Source organism: Trachurus japonicus, chromosome 13 (assembly GCF_045865225.1).
Source record: "Trachurus japonicus isolate A0001 chromosome 13, Traja_1.0".
Taxonomy (NCBI): Eukaryota; Metazoa; Chordata; class Actinopteri; order Carangiformes; family Carangidae; genus Trachurus; species Trachurus japonicus.
Genome location: NC_140919.1, coordinates 6,520,867 through 6,530,250, shown reverse-complemented (window position 1 = coordinate 6,530,250; position 9,384 = coordinate 6,520,867). Strand labels below are relative to the sequence as shown.

The window sequence follows — 9,384 nt, the reverse complement described above, 5'->3', positions numbered from 1 at the left end:
CGTTTGGGGATTTATATTAAACACTCTACTGTTTAATTCCGTGTAAACGTTTACAAGTGTAGCCTATTGACACACCCATCCCTCTGACCAAATCTGGATATAATATGATCTCCTCCTCTCCCCAACCCAGATAGCACACGTACGTCTGGCCGACGTCGGCCTGAGGTTGGATGTCGGCCCTATAATTTATAACAACTGTCAAGCATCGGCCCATGGGCGAATATCTTCAAATTTGATACTCATTTGTGCCAGCTCATCAAACGTCTCTGGTGTGTCGGCTTTAAGTCGGCCGCAGACCTGCCCACAGACGGCGGGACCTCCTGTCAGTTTGGTCCAGGGACGTCGACGGAGTGCGTTTCAGGTAAGTTACTTGGGATATATTGCCAAAAAAAAAGAAAAGTTAGGCCTATTTCGTTTATTTTGTAAAAGTTAAAGGTTTCCGGTGAGTGGTGAGGTACAACGCGGTCGAAATAATAGGCTACCAGCACAGGTGCCAGCTTACCCAGCAAACATTTCCTCGACCTGGGTCGAGATGGAGACGTCCAATCTACGTCGCGTCACGTCGTGACCTTAATTCGACAGTTTTTCAACATGATAAAATAACATCTGAGTAAATATGACATACATAATGAGTCATTTTAGATCGGATTAATTGGTTAAATACTGCCAGCAAACATTTTCTCAATCCGCGTCCAGATGACGACATCCATCAGACGTTGCGTCACGACGTGACTTTATTTAGACTTTTTTTCGACATGATAACATAAGGGGGGATACGATCTCACATAACACATATTTAACTAAAAAAACACTGCCAAGAATGATTTCCTCTATCTACTGCTGTCTAGTGCTGTGTGGAGATGAAGACATCCAGTCAACGTCCAGTCATGTCAGGACGTAGATTCCACCTCTGATTAACGTTGGGCAGGCGGGTTGATATGACGTCTATCTGAGGGGTGAGATGACCGGGCGGATGACGACGTCATTTCAACGGCGTTTAGACGGCATCGGTTTACGTTGTTAAAAACTATTCAAAATGATGGAAATATGTTTGTGAATGGGAGAAAACAATGTAGTACCATCAAGTGTATTGGCGGGGTGGGCTTAAATGTTTGTTATTCTAGCATCCATCAAGGAACTATTTTCCTCGCGTAGTGAACGCACCTGGTTTCAGCTGCGGTGCGGCGGCAGAAGAAGTTTTGAGTCGGCGAGGAGAAGACACAGAGGCGTGTGAAAGGTGAGCTTCGAAAAATAGTGTAATTTAAAATGAAAATGTGCTTGGTAAGACAATACGTTCATGAGTTACATGTTAAAGTTCTGATTTTGTTGCTGCATCGTGTAATGTTACAGATATCTGCTGCATGTTATTCGTAACCGAGCGGCGGCTAACAGTAAGCTAGCAGGCGAAATAGCAAGGCCTACCCTGATACATCGAGTGTAGCATCGATGTTAAACCGAGTATATGTTCACAAAATGTACATTTTAAATTCAAATTCATACCAAGGAAACAGAGTAACCTCTTAGAAAAAGAAAAGTTTGCTGCTGTGAAAACTGTATCACTGCATTATTTTTTTTATCATAAGCAACATGCATGGCTATGACCTAACAGTATGACAAACATTTTAAGATCATGACACACTAACGTTACTGAGCTTGATGATGTCATATTTAGCTATCTCTACCTGAAACAGGACTATATTTTTGTGTCTCTGTCTCTCCCGCCTGTATTGATAACTATCTTTTCAATATCTCACTTTACAGGTGTATTGCTGTGATAAAGAGACGCATACCAGGTAAGATACACACACTTTGATGGGAGCCACTTGCCCAATGGAAGAGCGTTAGCTGCAGGCTGCCTGCCCAGCTCAATACTGCAGCGACCTCAATAAAAGTATTATCCATCACTCACATATACAGAAAAAAAATATGAAAACAGGGCCCAGGTTGAAATAAACTGAAGTTGCCCTTCAACTTTCAAGTGAGGCCCTGTCTTGGTCATTGGTGTTACAGCGATTAATGCAAACAAACCCATTTTTGTTTATTTTATTTAATTCGAGATTGATCCTGCAAAGCAAATTCAGTTCCCAAAGACAGTACAGCAGTTTGAAAAGGTCTATGAACTTTTAATGTGCAGCTCTAAATAAAAACTTATCTGGGTTTGGTCTTAAAGTCCCTGGAAAGTGAAATTGGAGTTTTGTTTCAAAATATATTAAAAGTGTTCGAAATGTATTGATAAAAACATGCAAAAAGACCCATTTTTGTGCAGTGCTTAATTTTAGAGGTTAGGGTTTCACAGTTTCACTCTGCTTCAGTGGTCTTTGTTTTTAAGGGCAGGCTTACAGAGGGGGCGCCGTGACGCACTGGCGTCCCTACTTTCATAACTCCTCCCATGTGCACAGTAATATTATAAATACTTCAAGAATGCCAACGAGCGTCTGCTGCCACTACCCCTAGAGCTACCAGCGCCGCCGGAGCTACCAGTCCACTAGCTTGGTCTCTGTCTTAATAAAATGTAATGCAGACTTATCAGGTCATTGTAAAACATTTATTTATTGATGTAAATGTGGTGTTATTTGAACATAGTCTATACAGATCCCAGAGGCAGCGCTGCTCTTATGTGAAACATGAAGCTCCACTTTTAATTCAAACAAACTAATGAGACTGCCACCGTGGGACCAGCCGGCGCTCGGTGGCAAAACTCTAAAAGCCAAAACAGCCACAGTCCAGGTGAACCTCTGCATCGTCCGTCCCACAGCTCACCGCCACAGCAACGGCTACACCGGCAACAAAACTGAGGGCCGCCGCCGTCAGCAGATGAATCTCCGCTTGCCCTGATAGCATTAGCTCGGCGGCTAGCACTAGGCCCGTCGTCCTGTGCTGACGGTGGCGGCCCTCATTGTTGTTGTGGTGTAGCCTTCAAGGCTCTCGTTGCTGTGGCGGTGAGCCGTGGGTCTGATGCTGCAGTTGCTCGGGACCATGGAGGCTCGGGGTGAACGAACGGGGCTAGCCGCCGAGCTAACGGTTAGCGCCGGGCTAGTCGAGCTAACGCGTTAGCGCCGGGCTAGTCGAGCTAACGCGTCAGCGCCGGGCTATTAGCCGCCGAGCTAACGCTATCAGGGTAGCGGAGATCCGTGTGCCCCCAGCATATTTCCCTCACTGCTCAGTGTGTATCCGAGACATTCAGATAAGAGCTGGACTCAGACTCAGGCTCAAGCCCGTAGCTGCTCGGGTACGATGTGACAGTTAGCAGTAGGCCATTTTGATTGGGGTCATGAAGCTCAGCAAGTGGGCGGGGCTTATGTGCCTGCTGCAGACATCCAGAGCTGCGAGAACTGCCTCATTTAGTCATGATTTTAAAACCTAATTTCACCTACTAAACGAATTTTTCTAGCATCCAAAATTGGCAGGATGGTTAATAGGACATATGTCTGGGATGTGATTAACTCAGAAAACGAATCCAGTGTCACTTTCCAGGGACTTTAACTCTCCTGTCGGCCTTCTGGGTCAAATTGAACCAATCTGTCCACTTCCTCCATCCTTCCTTCTTTCCACAATCTTTTTCCCTTCCTTCCTTCCCTATTTCCTTCCTTCTTCTTCCTCCTCTATTGATCCAATTGACCCTCCATTTTTCTTCCCTCCCTCTCTCCCTTCCTTCCCTTCTTTCCTCCCATCTTTCCCTTTATCTTTCATCCTTCTTTCCCTTCGTCATTCCTTCTTTCCTGTAGATGCTTCCGCATGTATGTGTGTGAGTTCAATGATCATACATCATCTCCAAAGAGTGTATTTTTATTGTAGCTCCGAGAGCATGGAGTGGCAGACTTACTTTTAGCCTAGCAGGCATAAACAACTGAACCCAAACATCCACAAATACACACAGGCGGCGCGACCCCTACTGGGCACAACAGGGATCATCATGAATGATCTACATTTTCCCTTTGTACTTCCTTCCTTGACCCAGGTGGACAACAGGATGGTTAAAGAGGAACTCTTAAGGATTCCATCCTCAAACCTGCTCCATGTGTCCCTTAGCTCCAGAGTCCTAATGCTGGTTAAATCAATGACTTGTAACTAATGCCTATAGGCTTTATAAGGAACCATCAGAAGATTCAGGCTACTGTGTGGGTCTAAGAAGTGGTTATGTCATTACTCTTTCAAATCCCAGGACAAAGTCTTACTGTAATTTATAAAGTTTTACATCTGAATAGGTGTTCTATAATTTTTTTTTTCTTGTGTCCTCTCTCCAGCTGCTGTGAAAAGATGGAGCATTAAGGCCACAGATGTGGAAATAGAGAATGCAATGATGAATCATCTAAAGCATGCGCCAGCCAGAAGCGGGGGGAAGGAGCAGATCCTCGTCGCTGACTGTTAAGCCTCCTTGGCTATGACCTGACTTTACAAAAAAAAATTTGTTCTCTAATAAATATATTTGTTTTACTTGTTTATATGTTTTCAATACAACCAGTTGAATAGATCTTGTCCTGAATGCTTTCCTTTTATTATTCTACCTATTAGTCCATGCACCACTTGTATTTTACAGTATAGCCTAGGTGAACATAAGGATATTTTAAACCTTCAGGTTTATTTGCTATCAAAGTTTCCGTCAGGTTCACTTTTCCAAAAATGCTGATGTGATTTGATGTCTTTGACTTTTTGAAGTCAATGCAGCTTGAGATTTTTTTTTTTGCTAAAATTGAGAAGTTTGTGTAGATTAGAGCATTGAGAATTACACATTCTTGCAGCACAAGATCTGTGCTTTTCATAGAATTTCTAGATATGATAATGCCAGTTATAGACACCTTTTGAAATGCAATACATTACATGTGTAGACAAAAAGGTTGAAATGTAAGCTATATTGCAATTCGAAACGACAAAAGTTGAAATGCTGATGTAAAAATTATGCCGTCTAATAGCCGTCGAAAAGACGTCGGTCATGGCACCGACGTCTGAAAAACTTAAATTTCAGCACCTCAAATAGACGTAGAATCAACCTGTTAGATCGACGTTAATTAGACGTGAGATAGACGTCATGAAGTAGCCTGCTCTGTGAGACGTTGATAAGTCGTCTAAACAACGTTGAAACAACGTAAAATGATGCCGTCTATTAGCCGTCGAAATGACGTCGGTCATAACACCGACGTCAGAAAAACTTTCATTTGAGCACCTCAGATCGACGTCGAATCAACCTGCCTGACCGACGTTAATTAGACGTGAAATAGACGTCAAAATGTTTGCTGGGTATTTATAACTGTATTTGGCGTTAACGTTAGTTTAACTTAACGTTAGTTATCCTAACATAACGGTTACAGCCGACACCAATAAAATGTTAAGTCCTATTTTTTTCCCTCTATTGGACGTTATCTGGCTGGAAAAAGGTAGAAGTGACGGGACCGGTAAGCCGTTGTCAAAGCAAAAAAAAAAAAAAAAAAAAAAAAGCTCCAGAACTAGAGGGGGGGCTGGCCGGCCTGCTGCCCGGGCACAAGGCGCTGGTGTGCGGATGAGTGAAGGAGGGAGACTCGGTCTCTGGAGCTCACCATGGTTACATAGATAGCAGACGCTTTTTAGGCTACATTTTTGTCCTCGCGCTTATGACACGCGCTGTCCCTGCAGATTGGCAGCTGACTTGAGAATGATATTAGGCTACTCTGGTTAACTGTTGAGACAATTGAAACTGGTAAAAACAAATGTGTATGCTTATCAAAATTACAGAAAGAAGTGGCAGGCAGGGAAGTGAAGTCCTACAAGATGGCAGAGGGAAAGGGCTTGAGAGTGTGATTGTTGCTGAGATTTAATCAGGTTGATTTGTCAGTGATTTATGACAAGACCGGACACTGCACAGAGCAGCAACCACGAAGACTTGTCATCTCACTGGTCATTAAATAAGACACATTGTTTACTCCAGCACTCCTTAATTCTTTACCAATTCGCCGCCGGACCGCGGCGTGTTTTTTCCTTTTTATTTTGCAGAGCAGTGAGCGAGTGAGCAAGCACCTGATAAACAGCGGATGCGCACCAGATGATTGACCGGGGCAAAAACTGAAACGAGAGGCATACAGAGAGGAAAACGCATATCGGCTACAATATAAGGTAGGTAGCCTATGTCCAAAAGGCTTTGTCCTGTCGTCACGACGTGAGTGAGGGAGGATGGTGGTTCAAGTTTAGTGATGAGGAAACTGTCACTAGGTGCGTTTCCATTACCCCTTGAAATGCGCAAAACCTAAATATCGAAATTAAAAACTGGTAATGGAAACACCTACATTTCGAAAAAACTCTTAAATATCGCAAAAAAGTTTTAAGTTTTTGAGACGTATCGATACAAACTTGTATCGCAAAAGTGTAATGGAAACACTTTTTCTACACATCACCGGCGTCAGCGGAGTTGTGTGTGTCCACGCTGTGTTGGTTTACGTAACTTGAGGGGACAAATGAACCACATGTTTGTTGTCATGCATTGCTGACGTGGGCATCGTTTCTCAATAAATTAGAAAAACCTTTCCTATCATTCCCCTTTTCCGTGCATGGTTGAAGGAGACTGGCTCGCATCCACGCTTCCACTCCCTCCTGCGCTGAAATGTCACCTTAAGTCACATAAACCAGTACGAGTGTGTGGACACACACCACCACCTATATTGTTGTCAGCGCCTCATCACCGCTGGTGTTAAAAAGGCTCCGTTCTTTCTGCAGTCAGGTTAAAGCACACATCCACCGTGTTGGCAGTGGCGTATCCAGGATATTTTTACTGGGGTGGCCAAGATGGGACACAAAGCTAGTGTGGGGTGGCCATGGCATAACAAAACTATTGTGATATACGCAGCCGACCGCGGTTCAAATCTTGGCTGGAGGTTCTTTACTGCATGTCACATTACCTCTCTCTCGCCCATGATTTCCTGTCTCATAAATGTCAAGAAGAAAGGTTTACTGGTAAAAAAAAAAAAAAAAAAAAAAAAAACTTTTAAAAAACAGTATTTTTTTCACAGTTCTTGGTACTCTCTGGTTGTTTTAACATGTCGGTTTTTAATCAGTAATTGTTCAGGATAGGGTACAGCTTTTCTAAGAGCCTTGTAGTGGATAAAAGTCCTCACCTCTTCACAATTTGTATCAGGGTAGCAAAATTCACCTGCTCTTAACTCATCCTATAGAATAACATTCATCAGTCATTAGCTCATTATCTGTATTGTTACCTGTGTGTTCTTTACTAATTGAAGCCCTATCTAGTGATTAAATAAACACAGCAATCTAGGCAACAGAAGAAACCCAAAAACTCAAATTAAAGCTTAATATTTAAAGATAGGCCTCATTAAAAAGTGTAGGCCTATCTGTAAGCAAAAGATAAACTATGCTTGTAAGAAAAAACTGAAATTGCTCTTAACATGCTTGGTTTATGTTATTATTTATCTTACATCTAAATTTGTTGGAGATACTGGAATTTGATTTTTTGGTTTGTTTTTTGCCAGCACACGTGTGTTTTTGTTTAATCACAAGATGCTGCCTAAATTAGTAAAGCAAACATAGGTAACAATACAGGTGACACAGATGGTGGCCAGATGGCTAGGGATGAGCAAGTAGCTACACCATTGTCTCTTCAACCATATAAAAATTATCTGTATGCAGCCTATGGAGTGGGTGGGACTTTAACCTGTAATTGTAAGCCTAAAACTGGAAGAAGTTGCTATTATTATTATTATTATTAGAAAACTATAGTATTTACAGAAAAGCATCAGCACTGAGCTTCAGATTTTTGATCACAAGTAAACAATTTACAGAACAAGTTTCTTAGAAACACAGAGCATGGATATTCTTAAGTGCATCTAGGGCTGAACGATTTTGGGAAAAGATCTAATTGCAATTGTTCGGGCAGATATTACAATTCTGATTTGATTCACGATTTTCTTAAAATCAAGCTTCAGTGCAATATTCATTATGTATAGCTAGTAAATGTACAAACATGACAGAAAATTACACCATGACATTAAAACATTAAATGCCATGCTCTAATGCAAGAATGAAAACTAAAGTTAAGTAGTGGGGGCCAGAGATGTTCACAAGTCTTTTTTTTTTTTTTTTTTTACCAAATCCAAGTCAAGTCTCAATTCTCTAAAAAATAAAAATCTCCTGTCTCCTCTGGTTGTAATGACGCTTCTATCATCTGCTGCTTTCCGGTCTACTAAGAATAGGTACTGCACAGCTATATAGTCTAGTCCTATTTCACAGCAAATATATTAACAGGAGGACTTAGCCTAGGCTACAGTAGCCTGATGTGTGTCTGTTATGCAGCAGCTCGTCCCCGACCCCGTGACGGAAGGTCTGACCACAAACGGACGTTAACTTGACTGCCTCACTGGTGTCGCTGGTTCACAGTCACCTGTCTGTCACTCACCTGCAGCTGACTGCGCAGTCAGAGGATCTGCTGTTCCTCTCTCTTTAGCCTGGTGTCTGACTGCACTCTGTATAAAGTGTGTTAATTTCAACACTGTACAATTAGCGCGATATAGCGCATTTACCGTTTATTAGCGGTCAAGCGCGACCTATGCGCCCGTATGTGTGTGTGTGTGTGTGTGTGACAGAGAGAGAGAGAGGGAGGGAGAGAGAGCGGAGCGAGGCACAGCTACAGTGACTGTGTGTAGAGGAGTGTATGACAGCGTTCCTCTTGTTTCTTGTGTTGACGAACTTAACCAACAACTACCTATCAAATTTGGGGTGGCCACAGGGGTGGCCAATGAGTTTTCAGGGGTGGCCAGTGCCACCCCAGGCCACCCCCCAGAATCGCCATTGCGTGTTGGTAAACAATTAATCCCTCTATATATCAACGGAGGCAACCGTGCTTGAGCAGCTTGGGTTGGAGGTGGTGTGAGTGCGGGCCAGCGAGGGACAGGGGAGGGGGCATTCGGGCTTCAGCACGGAACAACTGGCCCGTGTGAGTGCGTCCTTATTTGTGGCCGCTGCCAGCGCCACACGGGCTTTGCCTTTCAGTAATCAAGCGCTGTTTTTGTCTTTGTTAAAAACAGTAACAGCAACAGCTGTAGGCAGCTGAGATGGCGTAGCCACGAGTGTGCCAGTGCCACCCACAGAGGAAGCTGGCATACCCAAAAAATGTTTGTTTTTGTTATAGTCTATAGCTTCTAACATGTTATCGATCAGTCAATACATTTGTAAAAATCGCCGTCAGGTGATGCGTTGCGACACCTGCACCGGCTCCCGGAGAAACTGGACTAATGGAATAATTAACGAGTTAAAGGCCAAACCACGCCGTCTTGCCCTTTAAATTGAGAGCTGCGCAGTGCGCACAGGAAAGCAGCGATATCGTTGTCCTCTGCTGCTTTGCGATATAAAACCATCAGGCCAAGCTGTTACATAATCATATGTGATGAATGATGAGCCCAGTAGTTG

At 43.1% G+C, this 9,384-nt stretch overlaps 1 long non-coding RNA gene across 1 annotated transcript; it reads left to right on the top strand.

The window, feature by feature from the left end:
- The first annotated feature begins 508 nt into the window (after positions 1–508).
- LOC146975340 (uncharacterized) lies at positions 509–4,434 on the top strand. The gene is made up of 3 exons (XR_015037351.1): positions 509–1,237; positions 1,762–1,793; positions 4,245–4,434. It is a non-coding gene; the product is annotated as an uncharacterized LOC146975340 (long non-coding RNA).
- Positions 4,435–9,384: the final 4,950 nt, after the last annotated feature.